This window comes from Somniosus microcephalus, chromosome 5 (assembly GCF_052327205.1).
Source record: "Somniosus microcephalus isolate GS21.2 chromosome 5, FLI_Smic_1.0, whole genome shotgun sequence".
Taxonomy (NCBI): domain Eukaryota; kingdom Metazoa; phylum Chordata; class Chondrichthyes; order Squaliformes; family Somniosidae; genus Somniosus; species Somniosus microcephalus.
This window is the reverse complement of record NC_140991.1, coordinates 103,940,322-103,963,701: the sequence shown is the minus strand read 5'-3', so window position 1 is coordinate 103,963,701 and position 23,380 is coordinate 103,940,322. Positions and strand designations below refer to the sequence as shown.

The 23,380-nt window shown below is 48.3% G+C and overlaps 1 pseudogene; it reads left to right on the top strand.

Moving 5' to 3' along the window:
- The first annotated feature begins 294 nt into the window (after positions 1-294).
- The window catches only part of LOC147117250 (epidermal growth factor receptor-like), a 164,462-nt pseudogene continuing 141,376 nt past the window's right edge, over positions 295-23,380 (top strand).

Here is a 23,380-nt window from a genome sequence, read left to right as displayed (position 1 = left end):
ACTAGAGGCCTTACTGCAGAGGGTAGAAAGGAGGAGACAGGTCCTCTACCTGCAGGGGGCCAGGAAGCTCTCTAGACACACAGTCAGAAGGCAGTGGGAGCAGATAGCCAAAGCAATCATTGCCAGCAGTCTTGCCCCGAGGACCAGGATACAGTGCCGCAAAAAGTTCAATGACCTCACATGACCAAAGCTGCCTCCCATCAACTGCACCACTAGTCTCACACACTGCTCAATGCACCATACCCTCATCACTCGCCTACCAACAATCTCTGTCAATCACGACTGATTTGCAGCATGGAAATGATGAGCAACTCCATTAGCGCACTTGTGGACCCAACCGTGATGCAGGGTGTGATGTGCGATGTCTCAGCTTCCATTTCAGCACAAGTGGAAGTGGTGCAACATTTGAGTGCTGCAGTGGAAGCCCAGACATCTGTCATGCCAGCTCAGGCTGCTCTCATCAGCCTCAGCTTGCTGGCACGTAAGCTCAGACTGCTGCCATTGTAGCTGTGTTTACTAAGGTGTCACAGCAGCCCAGCAATCAGTCCTCTAACTGATTATTAGGATTGCTGAGGCGATGCCCCGGGGGAGTGGCAGTGGCTCCGTGGAGCATGAACTTGCTGTCCTCTCTCAAGATGACAGCATTCGTACTTCCACCACTGTCACTCCGCCAGTGCCCTTGCCTGTCAGCCAGCCAGCCCAGATTGCTGCCGCCCATCCTGAGGTGGTGCAGTCTACAGCCGGACTTTCTAGGCCCAGAGTTGCTCGAGGTCGTCCTGCAAGGCCATCTGCAGTCTCCCCCACAGAAAGTCAGCAGCCTTCCACCAGCCATGCTGCAGCCACTGGGGTAGCACTTCATAGGAGCACTAGGACAGGCAAAGGCACACGGAAGACAGGCATTAAGGGAATGCACAAGGGAGATTAGTTGACTTTGTTATGTAGTATTGGATTGATTGATTTATAAATGTTGTTTGGAATATTTGTTTTGTGGTGCCTTTCATTTCAGCATCATGGCCAAAAGGATGCTGTGATGTTCCGTAACAGAGGGATGGTGAGGTGAGGAAGTGTTGAGCAATGGGGATCTGAGGTTTCATTCAGGGGAACTGGAGCCTGATGATGCGCTCACAGACAGCCCATCCAGAATGTGGATGTGCAGGCTGCCTCCTTCCTTCTTTCTCCAACTCTTCCTCCTTCTCCTCTTCCTCCTTTTCTTTCTACTCCTCCTCCTCTTCCTCCTCCTCCTCCTGAGGTGGTCGCAGAATCTGTGGTGGCAAGGATTGCACCCTCTTGATGGCCAAATTGTGCAGGATGCAACACGACCACCACAAATTAGGACACCTGCTCGGGGGATTACTTGAGGACTCCTCCCGAGTGGTCACGGCAGCGGAACCATTGCTTGAGCATCCTGATGGTCTGTTCGATGACATTTCTTGTGGCAGCATGGTTCTCATTATATGAGTGCTGGCCACGAGTAGTGGGGTTGCGGAGGGGGGTCATCAGCCAGTTGTAGAGCGGATAGTCCTTGTCACTGAGCAGCCACCCTCTGGTTCGAAATGGTGGCCGTAAGATTGCTGGCACAGCGGACTGGTGCAGGATGAGCACATCATGACTGCTGCCAGGATAGCGTGCATTCACCAGCATGATATGCTGGGCGTGGTCGCACACCAACTGCAGATTAAGCGAGTGGTACCCTTTGTGGTTATGGAGCATCTCACCATTGAGATGCGGCACACACAAAGCCATGTATGTGCAATCGATAGCACCCTGCACCATGGGAAAGCCTGATATCCTGGCAAAGCCACATGCGTGCTTGTCGTGCTTCTCTCTGTTTAGAAGACAATGATGTCACCTCTCCTAGCATACAGAGCCTCTGTTACCTTCCGGATGCAGCAATGGACGGCAAACTGCGAGATGATTCCCATTTCACCTGTTGCAGCCTGGAAGGATCTGCTGGTGAAAAGATTCAGGGCCTGTAAGGTTCGCAAAATTCTGCAAAACCCCAAAACAGAAGATTAACCTTATTTAAAATGATTTTGGACCATTACAGAAGAAATCTGTAAAAGATAAAATGTATGGTTGGGCCTAACAGAAGAATTCAAAGAGTTAAGTTACACATTTTCCCTAAATGAAAGGAAGGAAGAGATTTTGGACTGTTTTAAGGAATTATTGGGCCAAAGGGATTTAAAAATAAAAACCCCAGGAAGATTTGGCTGGTTTAAAAGGCATGTTCAGACTTACAAAAGGCTGTGACACAGGGAAGGTGGGGTGGGCCCCCGAGTTTGGATATTGGACAGTCTGGGAATGTCCTAGGCCACCTCAGCCTTTACATAAAGACAATGAAACCTGTTCCCGCTGAAAAACACAGAGCCCAGGTACATGAATAAAACAGTACCTACCCCCAGCAACACAAAGAAAAGAACATAGCCCTACAGGATACAACAATCAAAGCAGCAGTCCAAAACCAATCAAAGAGATTGACAAACGTTTTACATTTTTAAACTAGTTTCAAGGCAATCCCAAAACCAGTTAAAAGTAAATTAAGAGTTAGATGGACCATCCCTGAAACTTGTTAAGTTTAGATGGGCCATCTCCGAAGCTCGTTAAAGTATTAAAACCTATTAAAAATAATGAGCCCGCCAAATTTAACAAAGAAACCTGAGATTTGGCGATCAGATAAGCCAGGCCCCAAATTAGTATAATTGAGGCCTGCCTTTTCAGTTCAACAGTCAGCTCGTCAGAAGGTCAGCAAAGTACAGCAAGAACAGTAAGATCAACAGTCAGCGAGAGCACAGTACAGCTCAACAGTCAGCGAGAGCACAGTACAGCTCAACGGATCATCATCGGAGACTTGAAGGAACAGAAGGAGAACAAAGTCGCGGCAACCAAAAGCCTACAGAAACCAACAACCACCAATTTTACCACCAACCAGGTAATACTGAGCCACCGTGACCAACAAGAAACCAACCGCCAAAAATTCACAAACCAAAGACTTGTTTCCACTCTACAGGCTAGTCTGACTTACCCCTGGGTAAGATTTGGATACAAAAGACCCTAAAACTTGCCCTAACCAAAGAAAATTGGGTACTCACTCGATACATCCAACAGCGTGACTAACCGCATCAGCGGACCAACCCAAACTGAAGACCCAGCGCAGATGCAGTCTTCTACCATGTCCGGGCTATGGCAGGCCCCAACCACCACAACTAAGGAGAACCCTGAAATCGCGAACCTCTACAAACTGTCAAGAAAGTCGTTTTGGTGAGCATTTCCTGGTCCTCTGGATTCCAGCCTAGTTAGTGTAGTGGGGTTGGGAGGGTAAGGGATTTTGTATATTGTAATTCTCCATCGCTTATTCCGAGTGCTCCCCACCCTTTTAGAGTATAAGTTTTATTGTATTGTATATTTTCCTGTCTCAAAATAAAGATCTGAATTCTTTTGACTAACCCAGGCGTCTGTTGCAAGTTTATTACAACCCCCAAATAAGTCCAAAGTCTAGAACAAAAGGGAGTGGGAACGATTCGAACTGCTCAAAGGAGTCAGAGGTTGATACGCTTATCAATTACTCCATAAAAGACGATGAATCAGGAAGGTGATGAAAAGGCTTTTATTAACTAGAGAACAGAGCATGCCTCTCGTGGGTGGCTGGTTCCAAGAAGGAAGTGAGTCAGCGAAACCCCCACCTTTATACCTGGTCATGTGGGCGGAGTCAGCTGAGGCATGCCTTGGTACACAGCGCCACCCAGAGGTAACAATATACAATAACAGTGGTTTACCACATTCACCCCTTGTTTAAAATTAAGTCCGGCGGGGTGAAGGGTACTACAAGTTCGTGTAGTTAAGTCTATCAGGAGGCCTTGTCTGACGTCCTGATCGTCGTGGTGGCGGCGGCGGTGTTGCAGCATCCAACGTCGGATCTGGTGTCTGGGTGGTCAACGAAGGGTCCTGGGGCTCCGGCATGTCGTCTACAGGGGTTGGATTGGGAGGGGTGGTGGGGGATAACGGTGGTAGTTCAGGGGTACCCGAGGGTGCGAGATCTCGTATGGAGACCGTGTCCTCCCGCCCGTCTGGGTATGTCACCCAGGCATACTGGGGGTTGGCGTGTAGGAGGTGCACCCTCTCGACCAGGGGGTCCATTTTATGTGTCCTTACGTGCCTCCGCAGTAGGACGGGCCCAGGAGAAGTCAGCCATGCCGGTAGCGAGGTTCCCGATGTGGACTTCCTGGGGAAAACGAACATTTGCTCATGAGGGGTGGCATTAGTGGCAGTACAAAGCAGTGACCGGATGGAGTGGAGCGCCGCAGGGAGGACCTCCTGCCAGCGAGAGGTCGGAAGGCCCTTAGATTTTAAGGCTAAGAGGACGGCCTTCCAAACCGTCGCGTTCTCTCTTTCCACCTGGCCGTTCCCCCGGGGGTTGTAGCTGGTGGTTCTGCTCGTAGCAATACCTCTCGCTAGCAGGTACTGCCGAAGTTCGTCGCTCATGAAAGATGAGCCCCTGTCGCTATGTATATAGCTAGGGAACCCGAACAAGGCGAAGAGGTCATTCAGACATTTGATGACCGTGGTACTGGTCATGTCTGGGCAAGGGATGGCAAACGGGAAACGGGAGTACTCATCAATTATGTTGAGGAAGTACACATTGCGGTCAGAGGAGGGGAGGGGCCCTTTAAAATCGACGCTCAGGCGCTCGAAGGGGCGAGTGGCCTTGATCAGGCTTGCTCTGTCCGGCCTACAAAAGTGCGGTTTGCACTCGGCACAGATTTGGCAGTTCCTGGTCATGGTCCTGACCTCCTCGATGGAGTAGGGCAGGTTACGGGATTTGATGAAATGGAAGAACCTGGTGACCCCCGGGTGGCAGAGGTCATTGTGGAGGGTCTGCAGTCTATCAACCTGCGCGTTGGCGCATGTACCACGTGATAGGGCGTCTGGGGGCTCATTTAGTTTCCCGGGCCGGTACAAGATATCATAATTGTAGGTGGAGAGTTCGATTCTCCACCTCAAGATCTTGTCGTTCTTGATTTTGCCCCTCTGCTTATTATTAAACATAAAAGCTACTGAACGCTGGTCAGTGAGCAGGGTAAACCGTTTTCCGGCCAGGTAATGCCTCCAGTGACGCACCGCTTCCACAATAGCCTGGGCCTCCTTTTCGACAGAGGAGTGTCGGGTCTCGGGGCCCTGGAGGGTCCTTGAGAAAAAGGCCACGGGTCTGCCCGCCTGGTTAAGGGTCGCAGCTAGGGCGAAGTCGGATGCATCGCTCTCCACTTGGAAGGGGATCGACTCATCCACTGCGTGCATTGTGGCCTTCGCGATATCGCTCTTGATAAGAGTGAAGGCTGCACACGCCTCTGGTGTCAGGGGGAAGGAGGTGGATTTGATGAGGGGTCTAGCTTTGTCTGCATAGTGGGGAACCCACTGGGCATAGTAGGAGAAAAACCCCAGGCATCTCTTCAGTGCTTTTTGGCAGTGGGGGAGGGGTAGCTCCATTAGGGGGCGCATTCTGTCGGGGTCGGGCCCGATGACTCCGTTCTCCACCACGCAGCCGAGAATGGCAAGGCGTTTGGTGCGAAACATACATTTCTCTTTATTGTACGTTAGGTTCAGCCGTTGGGCCGTACGGAGGAATTTTTCTAGATTAACGTCATGGTCCTGCTGGTCGTGGCCACAGATGGTGACGTTATCCAGATAGGGAAAGGTGGCCTGCAGCGCGTTCTCGTCAACCATCCGGTCCATCTCCCTTTGGAAGACCGAAACCCCATTGGTGACGCCGAAGGGAACCCTAAGGAAGTGGTAGAGGCGGCCGTTTGCCTCGAAGGCAGTATACTGGCGGTCCTCATGGCGGATGGGGAGCTGGTGGTATGCTGACTTAAGGTCAATGGTGGAGAATACTTTGTATTGCGCAATCTGGTTGACCATATCAGATATGCGAGGAAGGGGGTATGCGTCCAGCTGAGTGTACCGGTTTATGGTTTGGCTGTAGTCAATGACCAGACGGCATTTATCAGTGGTTTTAACGACTACAACCTGGGCTCGCCAGGGGCTAGTGCTCCCTTCGATAATGCCCTCCTTCAAGAGCCGCTCCACCTCAGAGCTAATGAAAGCTCTGTCCCCGGCGCTGTACCGCCTGCTCTTGGTAGCGATGGGTTTACAGTCGTGGGTGAGGTTAGCGAACAAGGGAGGGGGGGGGACTTTTAGTGTGGAAAGGCTGCAGGTGGTTTGCGGCGGGCGATTTAAAAGGTGTTGGTTGCAGACTGTGAGTGGGGGGAGGGGTCCACCGTATGCTAATGTGACACTTTTAAGGTGGCACTGAAAATCCAACCCTAGCAGCATGGCAGCGCAGAGACAGGGCAGGACTAGAAGTTTAAAATTTTTATATTCTGTGCCCCCAACCGAAAGGGTCACCACACAGTAGCCGCCGACGTCCATTGAATGGGACTTGGACGCCATAGAAATCCGATGGCGCGTCGGCAGGACCGTGAGGGAGTGGCTACGTACCGTGCCTGGGTGAATAAAACTCTCTGTGCTCCCGCTGTCGATTAGGCAAGTGGTGGCGCGGCCGTTTACCGTGATATCCATCATGGAGCTGGATAGATGATGAGGGAGGGCTTGATCCAGCGTAACGGAGGCCAGTGTATGGCTTAGTGAGTCGGTATGGTCGTCCGACGAGACGCTGGTCGAGTCCGGAGATGAAGTGGCGGTTGAGTGCGGCGGATAAAATGGCGGCAGCCATGCGGCCGGAGGTGCACAAAATGGCGGATAAGATGGCTGCCCTCATGGTTCGCACGCGGCGCTGCTGGCGTTCGCTGGTTTCCCCCTGCAGGCATTGGCGTAATGGCCTTTCTTCCCGCAGCCCGAGCAGGTAGCGGTCTTAGCCGGGCAGTGCGCTCTAGGGTGTTTTAACTGGCCACAGAAATAGCATTTTTGGGCCTGGTTACGGGGCATCGCTGCGGTTCTTACCGGGGGCGGCTGTCCCAGTTGATTTCGGGACATCGCTGCAGCAGTTGGTGCCGGGGGCGGCGGTCCCATGTCCCACGGTCGCGATGGCCATGGCGCGGCGCCGTTACGTGGGTATGCTTCGAGGTTTCGGTGGGCCGCATCTAGCGAGAGCGCAAGGGCTACGGCCGTCTTCAGGTCGAGCTCCTTGCTTTCGAGCAGTCTCTGCCGGGAGTAGTCGGACTGGAGGCCCCTGACGAAGGCATCACAAGTAAGTCCCTCCGCGTGCCCCGCAGCCGTTACCTCCTTACAGTCGCAGTCTCTGCAGAGTGTCTGTAACGCCCGTAAAAATGCCTCTACCGATTCCCCCGGTTGCTGCCTGCGGGATCCCAAGAGGTGTCTGGCGTAAATCGTGTTCACTCGGCGCGTGTATTGCCCTTTTAGTAGTTCAAGGGCCGCCGTGTACGTAGTAGCGTCTCAGATGAGCGTATATACTTGAGGGCTCACCTGGGCGGTCAAAACTTTTAGTTTGTTCTCCTCCGATGTCACGGCAGAGGCTCCTAGGAAGGATTCAAAGCAGCTCAGCCAGTGTTCGAAATTGGTTGATGAACCCGCTGCTTGAGGGTCGAGGTCCAGGCATGCCGGTCTGAGGGCTCGCAGCAACGCCTGCTGTTGTTGCTGTTCAGGTGTCGCCATTTTACTTCTAGTTAATAAAATTGATACGCTCATCAATTACTCCATAAAAGACGATGAATCAGGAAGGTGATGAAAAGGCTTTTATTAACTAGAGAACAGAGCATGCCTCTCGTGGGTGGCTGGTTCCAAGAAGGAAGTGAGTCGGCGAAACCCCCACCTTTATACCTGGTCATGTGGGCGGAGTCAGCTGAGGCATGCCTTGGTACACAGCGCCACCCAGAGGTAACAATATACAATAACAGTGGTTTACCACAGAGGTGAAGCTGACAAACAACCCACACACCACCCCTTACAGGCCACGGTCACCTTGAGGGCCAGTGGCAGCGCCATCGTCGCCCTGCTCTGAGGCTGCAGGTCTGTTTCCAAGAGGTGGCAGTGGCCTGAGTATGTTTTCTTGCCCTACATACCTCCCTTCTTTGAATAAGGGTGCGGTCACTAACAGTGCTGGAAAGGCTAGTTGTGTACTTGTGGACTTATGCACATATGGTGGCTGGAATCTGGTTAAGCTCTTGCCTTCTCACACACGAGATGCTGTCATTAATACCACTCGGCGAGTTAATAGTGTATGCAGGCACAGCTCGGCCTTCTGTCTCCTCTCTCCAACATGCTATCATTAATAGCACTTTTAGAGTTGACATCCTGTACGCACAGATACACGCACATTGCCAGAATGTAGGTGTACAGATGTGTGCATGCTGTGAGTCCCATCTCTCCCCTTCTCACCGACCAGCCTCCTGAACTAATGGAAAGACTTACATTTATATAGCATCTTTCATGACCACCGGACGTCCCAAAGCATTTTACAGCCAATGAAGTACTTTTGAAATGTAGTCACTGTTGTAATGTAGGAAATGTGGTAGCCAATTTGCACATAGCAAGCTCCCACAAACAGCAATGTGATAATGACCAGATAATCTTATGTTGGTTGAGGGATAAATATTGTCCAGGACACCAGGGATAACTCCCCTTCTCTTCTTCGAGTGCCATGGGATCTTTTACATCCACCTGAGAGAGAAGACGGGGCCTCGGTTTAACCTCTCATCTGAAAGACAGCACCTCCGACAGCTCAGCTGTCCCTCAGCACTACACTGGAGTGTCAGCCTAGATTTTGTGCTGGAGGCTCTGGAGTGGGGCTTGAACCCATAACCTTCTAACTCAGAGGTGAGGGTGCTACTGAGCCATGGCTGAAGGGTTAATAGGATATGCGTACACAGATGTGTGGGGGCTGTCAGGTTCATGTATCCTGAGGATGAGTCTGTTAACAGTAACCTGGGGGCTTCAGTGTGTGTGTGTGGAGTTTAGGACCCAGTGAGTCAGTCTCACCTGTGCTCTCTCTCTCTCCTCCCAGCGAGTTGACGTCAGGCCGAGTGTTGGCTTGGAGCTAACACTGGGAGGGAGGCGCAGATCCTCAGACATAGGCTGGGCTGGCAAGACTCAGCGCTACTGCAGCCCGTCCCGCTCAGCGCTCAACACGGGCTCCCGCCAGGAGTGAAGCAATTGAACCATGAGCGGCTCACTGTGGTCTCTGCTCCCCGGCTCCCTTCAGCTCCACCCTCCTGAGCCTTGGCAGCGAGTCCCTGTCCAAGGAAGGTAAGATTCATCATAGAATCATAGAAATTTACAGCACAGAAGGAGGCCATTCAGCCCATCTCGTACGCACCGGCCGACAAATAACTATCCACTCTAATCCCACTTTCCAGCACTTGATCCATAGCCTTGTACATTATGGCACTTCAAGTGAATATCCAAGCACTTTTTCAATGTGATGAGGGTCTCTGCCTCCACCACCCTTTCAGGCAGTGAGTTCCAGACCCCCACCACACTCTGAGTGAAAAAATTTCTCCTCAACTCCCCTCTCAACCTCTGACCAATTACTTTAAATCTGTGCCCCCTGGTTATTGACCCTTCTGCTATGTGAAATAGGTCCCTCCTATCCACTCTACCTAGGCCCCTCATAATTTTATACACCTCAATTAGTTCTCCCCTCAGCCTCCTCTGTTCCAAAGAAAAATAGCTCAGCCTATTCAATCTTTCCTCATAGCTAAAATTCCCCAGCCCAAGCAATATCCTCGTAAATCTCCTTTGCACCCCCTCTAGTGCAATCACATCCTTCCTGTAATGTGGTGACCAGAACTACACGCAGTATTCTATTTGCAGCCTAGCTAGTGTTTTATACAGTTCAAGTATAACCTCCCTGCTCTTATATTCTATGCCTCAGCTAATAAAGGCAAGTATCCTGTATGCCTTCTTAATCTCCTTATCTACCTGTCCTGCTACCTTCAGTGATCTATGGACATGCACTCCAATGTTCCTCTGATCTTCTGTACTTCATGGTGTGCTACCATTTATAATGTATTCACTTGCCTTGTTAGCCCTTCCCAAGTGCATTACCTCACACTTTTCCAGATTGAATTCCATTTGCCACTGTTCTACCCACCTGACCAGTCCATTGATATCTTCCTGCAGTCTGCAGCTTTCTTCTTCATTATCAACCACACGGCCAATTTTTGTATTATCTGCAAACTTCTTAATCATACTTCCTACATTCAAGTCCAAATCATTGATATATACCACAAAAATCAGAGGACCCAGTACTGAGCCCTGCGGAACCCCACTGGAAACAGCCTTCCAGTCACAAAAACACACTTCGACCATTACCCTTTGTTTCCTGCCTCTGAGCCAATTTTGGATCCAATTTGCCACTTTGCCTTGGATCCCATGGGCTTTTACTTTCATGACCAGTCTGCCATGCGGGGCCTTATCAAAAGCCTTGCCAAAATCCATATAGACTACGTCAAACGCACTGCCCTCATCAACCCTCCTTGTTACCTCCTCAAAAAATTCAATCAAGTTAGTCAGACACGACCTTCCCTTGACAAATCCATGCTGACTGTCCCTGATTAATCCATGTCTTTCTAAATGAAGATTTATCCTGTCCCTCAGAATTTTTTCTAATAATTTTCCTACCACTGAGGTTAGACTGACTGGCCTGTAATTACTTGGTCTATCCCTTTCAACCTTTTTAAACAATGCTACCACATTATCAGTCCTCCAGTCCTTTACCTGCACCACACCTGTAGCCAGAGAGGATTGGAAAATGATGGTCAGAGCCTCTGTTATTTCCTCTCTTACTTCTCTTAACAGTCTGGGATACATTTCTTCCAGGCCTGGGAATTTATCCATTTTCAAAGATGTTAAGCCCCTTAATACTTCCTCTTTCACTATGTTTATTTCATCTAATATTTCCCACTCCTCCTCCCTGATTGCAATGTCTGCATCATCCCTCTCCTTTGTGAAAACAGATGCAAAGTATTCATTACGAACCATACCCATGTCTTCTGTCTTCACTGACAGGTTACCTTTATGGTCCCTAATAGGCCCTACTCTTACTTTAGATATCCTCTTGCTCTTAATGTATTTATAAAATATCTTTGGGTGTTCCTTGATTTTACTTGCCAATATTTTTCCATGCCCTCTCTTTGCTTTCCTACTGTAATTTCCTTTTTAATTTCACCTTGCACTTTCTATACTCATCTAGGTTTCCTGCAATATTGAATCCTTGGTATCTGTCATAAGCTTCCCTTTTTTTCTTTATCCTACCCTGTATGCCCCTTGACATCCAGAGAGCTCTAGGTTTATTAGTCCAACCCTTTTTCTTTAAGGGAACTATTTCCTCCTTGAATGCCTCCCACTGCTCTGACTCTGATTTACATTCAAGTTTCTGTCTCCAGTCCAGTTTGGCTAAATCACCTCTCAACTTAGTAAAATTAGCTTTTCCCCAATTGAGAACTTTTATTTCTGGTCTGTCCTTTTCCTTTTCCATAACTACCCTAAATCTAACTGAATTATGATCACTATCACCAATATGCTCTCCCACTGATACCCTTTCCACCTGCCCAGCTTCATTCCCTAAAACTAGGTCCAGAACCACCCCCTCTCTTGTTGGGCTTGCTACATACTGGCTAAAAAAGTTCTCCTGAATGCATTTTAAGAATTCTGCTCCCTCTATACCTTTCACATTAATTTTATCCCAGTTAATATTAGGGAAGTTGAAAATCCCCTACTATTACTGCCCTATTTTTGCACATCTCAGAAATTTGCCTACATATTTGCTCTTCCATCCCCTTCTGACTGTTTGGGGGTTTATAGTACACTCCCAGCAGTGTGATTGCCCCTTTTTTGTTTTTCAGTTCAACCTATATGGCCTCATTTGATGATCCTTCTAAGATATCCTCCCTCCTTGTTGTGTATGTACCTTTAAGAGAATAACTGGTCTCAGACTGCAGTACCGGCAGTCACCACCCCTGTATAAAAGGCACTGGTGAGCCTCTGTTGTTTTAGTTTCACTATTGACTTCCACCAGTAAAGACGTGTTTTGTTCAGCTCCTGCTGTCCGTGTCTCAATCATTCACGGACATAATACTGGCAACGAGCAGATACGAACCTACCTACAGTCTGCACCACCTCCTGGGATCCATTCCTACAGCGAAGTGAGCAGAGGTCGAGGCCAGAAAGAAAAGAAAGTAAGAGGCAGTAGAAACGGGCGTCGACCGTGGGCATCCGCCCTGTGTTGCAGAGTTGAAGATTGCTGGAGAAGCTGTCGGATGCGGGGCCTGGTTCCTGTCGACGGTGCTTCAGCTAATCGGGCTGGTGGCAGGTAGTGCACTGATCCTTCCTGGGCTGCAGCGGTCGCGAACTCGAGCGGGTGGTTTGCAATGGGGCCGAGCAGCGTTGTCGGGAAGAAGAGAGAGAGAGGGTGGAGCACACAGGGCGCGGCCGGTGCTACGAAGCCGGGCTGCGTATAGACCCACGAAGAGGGAGGCAAGAGCCCCACAGGGTTGTTCCACGATGGGAAAATAATTTTAAAAAAATATTAAACACGCAAGAAACCGTGGAAAGCAGCGCTAACAACAGCAGGGAAGAAGGCAAAGCGCGGGAGGCGCCATCTTAATCAGCGGGGAAGACAGCAAAGCGCGGGAGGTGCCATTATGTTAAATCAGGGAAGAAGGCAAAGCGCGGGAGGCGCCATTTTAGATTTGCAAGATGCCGAAGACTGGCTGTATCACTGCTTTTGATAATACAATAGAGGACTGGACCATGTATGTGGAAAGAGTCGAGGTATATTTTGAGGCAAACGAAATAGCGGAGGAGAAAAAGGCATCGATATTGTTAAACTTAATGGGCGTTAGAACGTACGGCCTATTGCGGGACCTGATTACTCCAGCCAAACCGAAGGCGAAGAGTTTTAACGAAATTGTTGCTGTCCTACAGGAACACCTAAACCCTGCACCGCTGTTGATAGCAGAAAGATTTAAATTCCACAGGAGAACTCAGCACAAAAATGAGAGCAATGCTGATTACCTTACAGAACTACGCAAGCTCTCAAAGCACTGCCAGTTCGGAGCAGGACTGGCAGATACCTTAGGGGACAAATTTGTCTGTGGACTCCTGAGTGAAGGAACCCAGAAGAGGTTACTCTCAGAGAAAGAGCTGACGCTAGATAAGGCTTTCAGCGTGGCAGTATCGTACGAAGCAGCAGCAAGGGGTGCTGCGGAAATACAACAAAAGCCACAGGAATACGGCACCCACAAAATGACACGGGGATTTACAAAATGTTATCGCTGCGGCAGAACTAACCATGACCAGAAGGACTGCTGGTCCAAAGACAAAATATGCAGGCAATGCGGGAAGATGGGACACATTGCACGAGTTTGCAAGTCTGGGAAGAAGACCAGTGACAACAAAAAGGCTACTAAGGAACCGTACAAGAAAGTACAAAAGATGACGGACAGTAGTTCCGAAGACCAGATGAGCGATAGCGAATCCGGGAACAGGAGACTAAGCTGTCTCAAACTTCACAATGTAATCGCAAAAGAGGATCACCGAACCATTTGGGTCACCCTCACGATAGCAGGGTCCCAAGTTAAAATGGAATTGGATACAGGATCAGCGCTAACCGTCATGAATCGACGAGACTACGAGCGGCTATTTTCACACATACCCTTGAGAGAGACATCCATCGTCTTGACGACGTATACCGGGCAAAAAGTATACCCCAGAGGAAAAATAAGGGTGCCTGTCGAATACAACGGCAAGAAAATACGGAAATTGTATCTCTACATACTGCCAAATGGTGGACCACCATTATTGGGATGGGAATGGATCAGGAAGATAAACTTAGATTGGCACTCCATTCATGCAATGACGGTGGACGGTAAAAAAGATGAAGACGTCACTCCTGGACGATTGTCAACAATCTTAGCTAACGCCAAAGAGGTATTTCAACAAGAACTGGACACGCTTAAAGGCGTAACCGCCTCGATAAAAATAGAAGAGAATGCAGTTCCCAAGTTTTTCAAAGCAAGACCGGTACCATATGCAATTCGCCCAGCCGTCGAGGCAGAGCTGGAGAATCTGGAGAAGGCGGGCGTGTTGTCTAAGGTCGACTGGAGCGAGTGGGCGACACCCATCGTTCCTGTCATGAAGAAAACGTTAAGCAATAAGTCCAGGGAGCCAAGGAAGATTCGCATCTGTGGGGATTTCAAGGTGACGGTGAACCCAGTCCTTCACACAGTATAATATCCTCTTCCAAGGATAGAAGACATCTTCGCCTCACTGTCTGGAGGGAAGCGTTTTACAAAAATTGACCTAGCACAAGCATATTTGCAGATGGAGGTTGAAGACACCTCTAGGAAGTATCTCACGATAAACACTCACAAAGGTCTTTACCAGTATCATTGATTGGTATTCGGAGTAGCATCGGCTCCGGCGATATGGCAAAGAGCGATGGAACAAGTCCTGCAAGGGATTCCGGGGACTCAGTGTTACTTGGACGACATCCTTGTGACAGGTGAAGATGACAGTGAACACCTTAACAACCTAGAACAGGTACTCACTAGACTACGGGAACATGGGCTGCGAGCCAACCGCCCCAAGTGCGAATTTTAAGAAACAGATATCGTATTGTGGCCACGTGATTGATGAAGAGGGGTTACATAAGTCCCCTGACAAAATTGAAGCGGTTGTTAAGGCCCCAGCACCTGAAAATGTGTCGCAACTGAGGTCATTCCTCGGATTGGTGAATTACTATCATAAGTTTTTGCCGAATTTGTCGACAATTCTGCACCCACTGAACGCCCTGCTACAAACGGGGGTAGCATGGAAATGGAGCGATGATTGTAAGCGTGCTTTTCAGAAGAGTAAGGACTTAATCACTTCAAGGGAAGTATTGGCTCACTACAACCCAGCACTGCCGATCAGACTGGCGTGTGATGCGTCTCCCTATGGCATTGGGGCGGTACTGTCACATAAATTCCTTGATGGTTTAGAGAGGCCGATAGCTTTTGCGTCACGCTCGTTAACTTCTGCCGAGCGTAACTACGCCCAGATTGACAGAGAGGCCCTCAGCCTAGTGTGGGGGGTGAAGAAGTTCAATCACTACCTGCACGGTCAAAAATTTACTCTACTAACCGATCATCAACCTCTTGTCTCCATTTTCAACCCTCAGAAGGGCGTACCGATAATGACAGCACAACGGCTGCAGAGATGGTCCCTTTTCCTAGGGGCACACCAATATGACATCGAGTACAAAGGAACTAAACAGCATGGAAATGCTGATGGATTGTCACGCCTACCGTTGCCGACGGTAGAAGAAGAAGACCTTGCAGTGGATCCAATGGAGTTATTCCACTCAACCATAGTCGAATGTCTCCCTGTGACGAATGCAAACATAGAAAAGGAAACACGGAATGACCCGACACTATCACGGGTCTATGATTTAACGGTGAAGGGATGGCCAGCACATGGCGAACCACTGCTGCCAGCATTCTCGCCGAGAAGAGAACAGCTGTCAGTGTGCAGAGGAACCTTGACGTGTGGATCCAGAGTAGTAATTCCACCTAAGTTGACGGATAGAGTGCTCAATGAGTTTCATGAGGGTCATCTGGGTGGGGTAAAAATGAAGAGCTTAGCCAGAGCATTTGTGTGGTGGCCAGGAATCGATAGAGAAATCGAAGAGATGACCAAGAGCTGTGCAGGATGCCAGAAGGTCCAAAACGCCCCACCACAAGCTCCTCTGCATCCATGGGAGTGGCCCTCATCTCCATGGCAAAGGGTGCACATTGATTTTGCTGGTCCCTTCATGGACTCGATGTTTTTAATTGCGGTGGATGCACATTCAAAGTGGCCAGAGGTAATAAAAATGTCCTCAACACCATGGAAAAAGCTATCACAGTTTTACGAACCATATTCGCCAGGAATGGGCTGCCTGAACAGATTTGCTCTGACAATGGACCACAGTTTGTGTCTGAAGAGTTCCGGAGGTTCTTAAAGAACAATGGTGTTAAGCATTACACATCTGCCCCATATCATCCAGCCACTAATGGATTGGCCGAGAGGTTTGGCGAAACATTCAAGAAGGCTGTCAAGGCAATGTGTAATGAAGATATACCCCTACAACACAAGGTGGACAACTTCTTGTTTGCCTACCGGAATGCGACACATGCGGTTACCAACCAAACTCCAGCCATGATGTTCTTCAATCGAAGACTACGATGCCGCTTGGATTTGGTTAAGCCAAACGTCCGAAGAGATGTGGAGAACAGGTAGTTTCAGAATATGAATGAAAGGTCGACCAGGAGTTTTAAGATAGGTCAACCAGTTTTGGCCCGGGACTACCACACTGAGAAATGGCAGCCAGGAACGATTTGTACACGACAAGGACCTCTCATGTATACCGTGGACGTTGGGGAGAGCATTGTAAGACGCCATGCTGACCAGATTCTAGAGTCACTGGAAAGCGTCAACTCCACACCACGATCTGATACACCTGGTAATGAAATCGACGTTCCAATTGCAGCTACCGCAAAACCGGTAATATTGGAAGCAGATGAACCAAACAACGACATTGATCCCGACTCAACATTGCCAGAAGAACCTGATACCCCAAAGAGGCGTTATCCAGACAGAATCAGGAAGCCTCCTCAAAGACTGAACTTATAATTGCTTAAACTTAACCAATGTATCTTGCAACAGTAATTGTGATTGTAATTAGTTATCATTTAGTTGTTAAATGAATGTTATGTACTGTTTATCTAAAAGGGGAGGAATTGTTGTGTATGTACCTTTAAGAGAATAACTGGTCTCAGGCTGCAGTACCGGCAGTCACCACCCCTGTATAAAAGGCGCTAGTGAGCCTCTGTTGTTTTAGTTTCACTATTGACTTCCACCAGTAAAGACGTGTTTTGTTCAGCTCCTGCTGTCCGTGTCTCAATCATTCACGGACATAATACTCCTCACAGCTGTAATTGATTCTTCAATCAATATTCCGACCCCCCTCCTTTTTTATCCCCCTTTCTATCTCATCTGAAAACCCTGTAACCAGGAATGTTGAGCTGCCATTTCTGCCCTTCTTTCAGCCATGTCTCAGTAATAGCTATAATATCATACTCCCACGTGTCTATCTGTGCCCTCAGGCTATCTGCTTTATTCCCTAGAGTCATTGCATTGAAGTATATACCATTTAGCACTGCCAAACTGCCAAGAAGCACAAGGCAACTTCCACAGCGTGAGGAGAGAGAGAGAAACTTTACTTTGAAAGCAGTAGCTGCTGATACCACCCCTCTTCTTCTGAGACACCTCTGTGAATGAACATTTCAGGGCAAAGAGTGTGAAGGGAAGGGCTGCGGGGGAGGAGCGAGGTCTCCCGAGTGCAGGAATGTGCCTCATCTCTCAGCTTTCCCATCCGGTGTGTGGGAGCTGTGTTCCTGGAGCTTCCAGTCATTTTGGGCTCTCACCCCCTTTCTCATCAGGGAGAACTGGGCTGTTTTTTAAAATGTTCTGACAATCTGGGTAACTCTCTTCTTCTTAGGCAGTCCTTCGGAACTGAGGATGACTTGCTTCCACATTAAAAATGAGTTCTCAGGTGACTGATGAGTCCAATGCGGGATCTACAGTCTCTGTCACAGGTGGGGCAGACGGTGGTTGAAGGGGCGGGTGGGTGTGGTGCTTGGGTTGATGTGCGCTCCTTGCGCTGCCTGCACTTGCTTCCACTTGCTTCCAGCGAAGAGACTCAAGGTGTTCAGCACCTTCCTGGGTGCTTCTCCCCCACTTTGTGTGGTCTTGGGCCAGGGATTCCCAGGTGTCGGTGGGGATGTTGCACTTTTTCAAGGAGGCTTTGAGGGTGTCCTTGAAGCATTTCCTCTGCCTATCTGGGGCTCTCTTGCCGTGTCGGAGCTCCGAGTAGCGCGCTTGTTTTGGGAATCTCGTATCGGGCATGCGGACAATGTGACCCGTCCATTGGAGCTGATCGAGCGTGGTCAAAGCTTCGATGCTGGGGATGTTGGCCTGAGCGAGAACACTGACGTTGGTGCGCCTATCCTGTCAATGGATTTGCAGGATCTTGCAGAGGCTGCGTTGGTGGTACCTCTCCAGTGCTTTGAGGTGCCTGCTGTACATGGTCCATGTCTCTGAAGCATACAGGAGGGCGGCTATCACTACTGCTCTGTAGGCCATGAGCTTAGTGCCGGGTTTGAGGTCCTGGTCTTCAAACGCTCTCTTCCTCAGGTGACCGAAGGCTGCACTGGCACACTGAAATCATCGAAGTCTGCCCTTGTTGAAAGTAGGCTCCCAAGGTATGGAAAGTGGTCCACGTTGTCCAAGGCCTTGTCGTGGATTTTGATAATCGAGGGGCAGTACTGGTGGCGGGGGCAGGTTGGTAGAGGACCTTTGTCTTACGGATGTTTGGTGTAAGGCCCATGCTCTCGTATGCTTCGGTGATCCTGAATGTGTATCTAGGCTTTATAGTGTTTCATTTTCTTTGCTCAGGGACTTTAACCTGTAAGAAACTCCATAAGAAAGGCATTGAGTTGTGGGATGTTTCTGCTGCCGGGGGAGGGTCATAAAGTTTGCTTTTCTCTAAACAAACACACGTCTGTGACCAGCAATGTGGAACATTTCTTTCCTCGCTTTCTTATCTAAATTTATAATTCGCGTGCACTCTTACTTAAAGCACAGCTCCAAAGAATCAGGCAACATAAGGTGTATTTCTGAATCGTTGAGCATCTCCTCTAACTATGGATTATTGCAGGTAAAGATTGTGTAATGTAATCACATTAGGATGTGATTGTTGCTCTGCTTTTGTTAGTTACGCCAGAATGTGTGAATTGTTTTGTCGTTATTTTATAATCAGTCAACAATTGTAATCCTGCACAACAACATAACCTTGATTAATGTTACATGGGCTTTAGAATTCTACCAAAGAAACGAGGTTGTCCTCAGTGAAGCATTATGCACATGTTTTTAAGTTAGTTTAAGTACTGATTGCCTTCTGGAATTAGACATGTAACATCTGCAGTAACAGCTCCGTAATGCTGAGTTCTGCTAACCCAATGGCCACTGGTATCTCGGCAACATGATGAATAATTCATGCAGTGCGGTTGACTATAAAAGTCACAAGCAGTAAAGTTGTGAGTGGTCTGCTTCAGGGGCGGATTAATTTATCATGTTGCACTGAGTTGTGGTTTCATGATCTGTCATCATATCTGACTGCTGAGTGACATTCTCTTCAGAATAAGTTTCTGACGAAGGGTCACCAACCTGAAACGTTAACTCTGTTTTTCCCTCCACAGATGCTGCCTGACCTGCTGAGTATCTCCAGCATTTTCTGTTTATATTTCTCTTCAGAATACTTGTCCTTCCAATTAGTTTAAAAGCTTGAATTAGCTATTTGAAGTCGATTGAACGAAGCAGTTCTATAATACAAAACAAAATACTACGGATGCTGGAAATCTGAAATAAAAACAGAAAATGCTGGAAATACTCAACAGGTCAGGCAGCATCTGTGGAAAGAAAAACAGAGTTAACGTTTCAGGTCGATGAAACCTTTCATCAACCTGAAACATTGGCCCAGATTTTGCCGTGGTAATGGCAGCGAAACTGTCAGCTTTCGCTGTCATTGCTCCTCTGAAAGTGACAGGAACTTCTGTAATAAGCGCATTGAGCAGATAATCACGGAAATCCAGAAGTTGTGGTCAGTCATTCCTGCTCCTCCATAGGTTGCACAGTGGAATTCCCCCAGAGCCAACAATCAATTCAAATCACACTGAAGGATGAAAACTTCCCCTATTACACTGGAACATCACTGTTAAACCCCACCCCCTCCAAAAAAGTTGAGAGTGGTCTGCACAGAGTGGTCATAAATGCAGTGCTTGAGTGTTAAAGTTGGGAAATAACAACAGAAAATGCTGGAAAAACTCAGCAGGTCAGGCAACATCCGTGGAGAGAAATTTGAGTTCTCCGTCTCCGCCGTATCTGCTCCGACGATACCACCTTCCACACCAGTGCTTCAGACATGTCTTCCTTTTTCCGCAACCGAGGATTCCCCTCTACCGTGGTTGACACTGCCCTCAACTGTGTCAGTTCTATCTCCCGCACTTCTGCCCTCACCCCTGCCCCTCCCTCCCGGAACCACGATAGGGTTCTCCTTGTCCTCATCTTTCACCCCACCAGCCTCCACATTCAACGGATCATCCTCCGGCATTTCCGCTACCTCCAAAGTGATCCCACCACCAAACGTATCTTCCCCTCCCCTCCCCTTTCAGCATTCCGCAGGGACCGCTCCCTCCGAGACACCCTAGTCTACTCCTCTATCACCCCAAACAGCCCTTCCCCTTCGCCTGGCACCTTCCCGTGCAAGCGGAGGAGATGTAACACCTGCCCCTATACCTCCCCCCTTCCCACTGTCCAGGGCCCCAAACACCCCTTCCAGGTGAAACAGCGATTTACTTGTATTTCTCGCAATCTAGTATACTGTATTCGCTGCTCACGATGCGGTCTCCTCTACATTGGGGAGACCAAACGCAGATTGGGTGACCGCTTTGCGGAACACCTCCGTTCAGTCCGTAAGGGTGACCCCGAGCTTCCGGTCGCCTGTCATTTTAATTCACCGCTCCGTTCCCACTTGGACCTCACCGTCCTCGGCCTCTTGTATTGTTCCACGGAAGCTCAACGTAAACTCGAGGAACAGCACCTCATCTTCCAATTAGGCACTCTGCAGCCTTCCGGACTCAATATCGAGTTCAACAATTTCAGGTCATAAGCTCGGCCCCCATTTCATTTTTTCTTGTAATTGTTCCACTCCTTTCCCCCCACCCCCCCCCTTTCCTTTTGTTTCTCTCTCACACCTGGCAGCTATCTTTTGCCCTGCCAGTACACTTTACACCTAATCCCAGCCTATTACCATCTCGTCTAGCTTCTAATCTCTTTTACTTCTTTTGTTTCTTTTATTCTTTTGTCCGATCGCAGCCCTGCCTTTGATCTAGTTTCTTTTCTTTCCAGTTTTGAAGAAGGGTCCGACCCGAAACGTCAACTCAAATTTCTCTCCACGGATGTTGCCTGACCTGCTGAGTTTTTCCAGCATTTTCTGTCGTTATTTCGGATTTCCAACATCTGCAGTATTTTGCTATCGTGTTAAAGTTGGGAATTTGGAGAGAGTGGGAATTCGGAGCATAGGAGGAAAGAGGTGCTGCTTTTTGCCTCCAATACTTGCAATGTTTTGTGTTACAGTAAATATTTAATTTAATCTACCTATAACTTAAATGAGATCTAGTTATTAGTTTAATAAAAAACGAAACTATAAGCTAAATTTATTACATTCATTTACTTTAATTAAATAAATACATAAAACAACATTATATAGGGATGGCAGTGCAGGTGGTGTGCCGCAACTGCAGCATGTGGAAGTTCATGGAGAGCATCACAATCCCGGACGACCGTGTCTGCAGTAAGTGTCTGCATCTCGAGGAGCTTCAGCTCAGAGTTGTTGAGCTGGAGTCCGAGGTGCAGACATTACAGGCCATTAGGGAGGAGGAGAGTTCCTAGACATTTTGATCCAGGAGGCTGTCACACCCCCTGGGTTAGGTAGTAGTACATGTCTGGTTAGTGGTCAGGGACAGAAGGGTGTGACTACAACTCAGACAGGTAAAGGGAACCCAGGTGCAGTGCTGGAGGAGCCTCAGCCTTTTTCCTTATCCAACAGGTACAAGGTTCTTGCTGCCTGTGTGGATGAAGGAAAAGTCTGCAGGGTGGATGGGCAAACTGACCACGTCACCGTGGTACACGAGGCCATTAAAGTGGGGGGAGTGTAAAGGAATGTTGTAGTGGTAGGGTGACAGTATAGTCAGGGGGGCTAGATAATGTTCTCTGCAGCCGCGACCGGGAGTACCGAAGACTGTGTTGCCAGCCCAGTGTCAGGGTTAAAGACATCTCCTCACAGCTAGAGAAGAATTTGCAGTGGGAGGGGGAGGATCCAGTTGCCGTGGTCCACGTAGGAACCAACTAGCAATGAGGTTCTGCTGAGAGGGTTTGAGGGGCTAGGGTCCAAATTAATACACAAAACCTCAAAGGTAATAATCTCTGGATTGTTACCTGAGCTATACACAAATTGGCATAGGGACAGGTGGATCAGAGAATTAAATGTGTGGTTCAAATGTGATGTGGGAGGAAGGGGTTTCAATTCACGGGGCACTGGCACCAGTACTGGGGAAAGAGGGAGCTGTTCCATTGGGATGGGCTCTACTTAAACCATGCTGGGACCAGTGTCCTGGTGAATTGAATAACTAGGGCTGTAGATGGGGCTTTAAACTAAAAAGTGAGGGGAAATTTATAAATCTAAAGAGAAAAGTCAAGGCAATGGAGCAGTGTAGCAATTTGGGTAAAGATAGCAGAGTGTGACAGGAAAGGACAGAGAGCTTAATGGTAATAGTGCATCAGCAAATAAAGTAGAAGCAGGAAATAATGATATAAAGTTCAAATTAAAGGCTCTTTATCTGACTGCATGAAGCATTCGTAACAAGATAGATGAATTAGTGGCACAAATAGAGATAAAAGAGCCATTAGAGACATGGTTGCAAGGTGACCCAGGTTGGGAACTAAATATTCCAGGGTACTTGACGTTTCGAAAAGACAGGCAGAATAGAAGAGGAGGGGGAGTAGCCCTGATAATAAAGGATGACATAAGGACATTAGTGAGATAGGATCTTGGCTTGGAAGATCAGGAAGTAAAATCAGTCTGGGTGGAGATAAGAAATAACAAAGGGCAGAAAACATTGATGGGAGTAGTTTATAGGCCCCCTAACAGTCGCTGTACCGTTGAACAGAATATTAATCAAGAAATAATAGGAGCATGTAACAAAGGTAATGCAATAATCATGGGGAACTTTAATCTTCATATAGACTGGGCAAATGAAATTGGCAAAGGTAGTCTGTACCATAGTCTCTTCCAATCCTCCTTGGATACAGGGCTGGTGCCAGAGGACTGGAGAATTGCAAATGTTACACCCTTGTTCAAAAAAGGGTGTAAGGATAAATCCAGCAACTACAGGCCAGTCAGTTTAACCTCGGTAGTGGGGAAGCTATTAGAAATGAAAATCCGGGACAAAATTAACAGTTACTTGGACAAGTCTGGATTAATTAAGGAAAGCCAGCATGGATTTGTTAAAGGCAAATCATGTTTAACTACCTTGATTGAGTTTTTTGATGAGGTAAAATAAAGGGTTGATGTGGTGTACATGGACTTCCAAAAGGCATTTGATAAAGTGCTAGATAATAGGCTTGCCAGCAAAGTTCAAGCAATTGTTTCTGGCTGTACCCCATCATTATCCTCATATAAGAAAAAGAGAGGCCATTAGCTCTGTTTCTCTCTCTACAAATGCTGCCTGACCTCCTGAGTATTTCCAGCATTTTCTGTTTTTATTTCAGA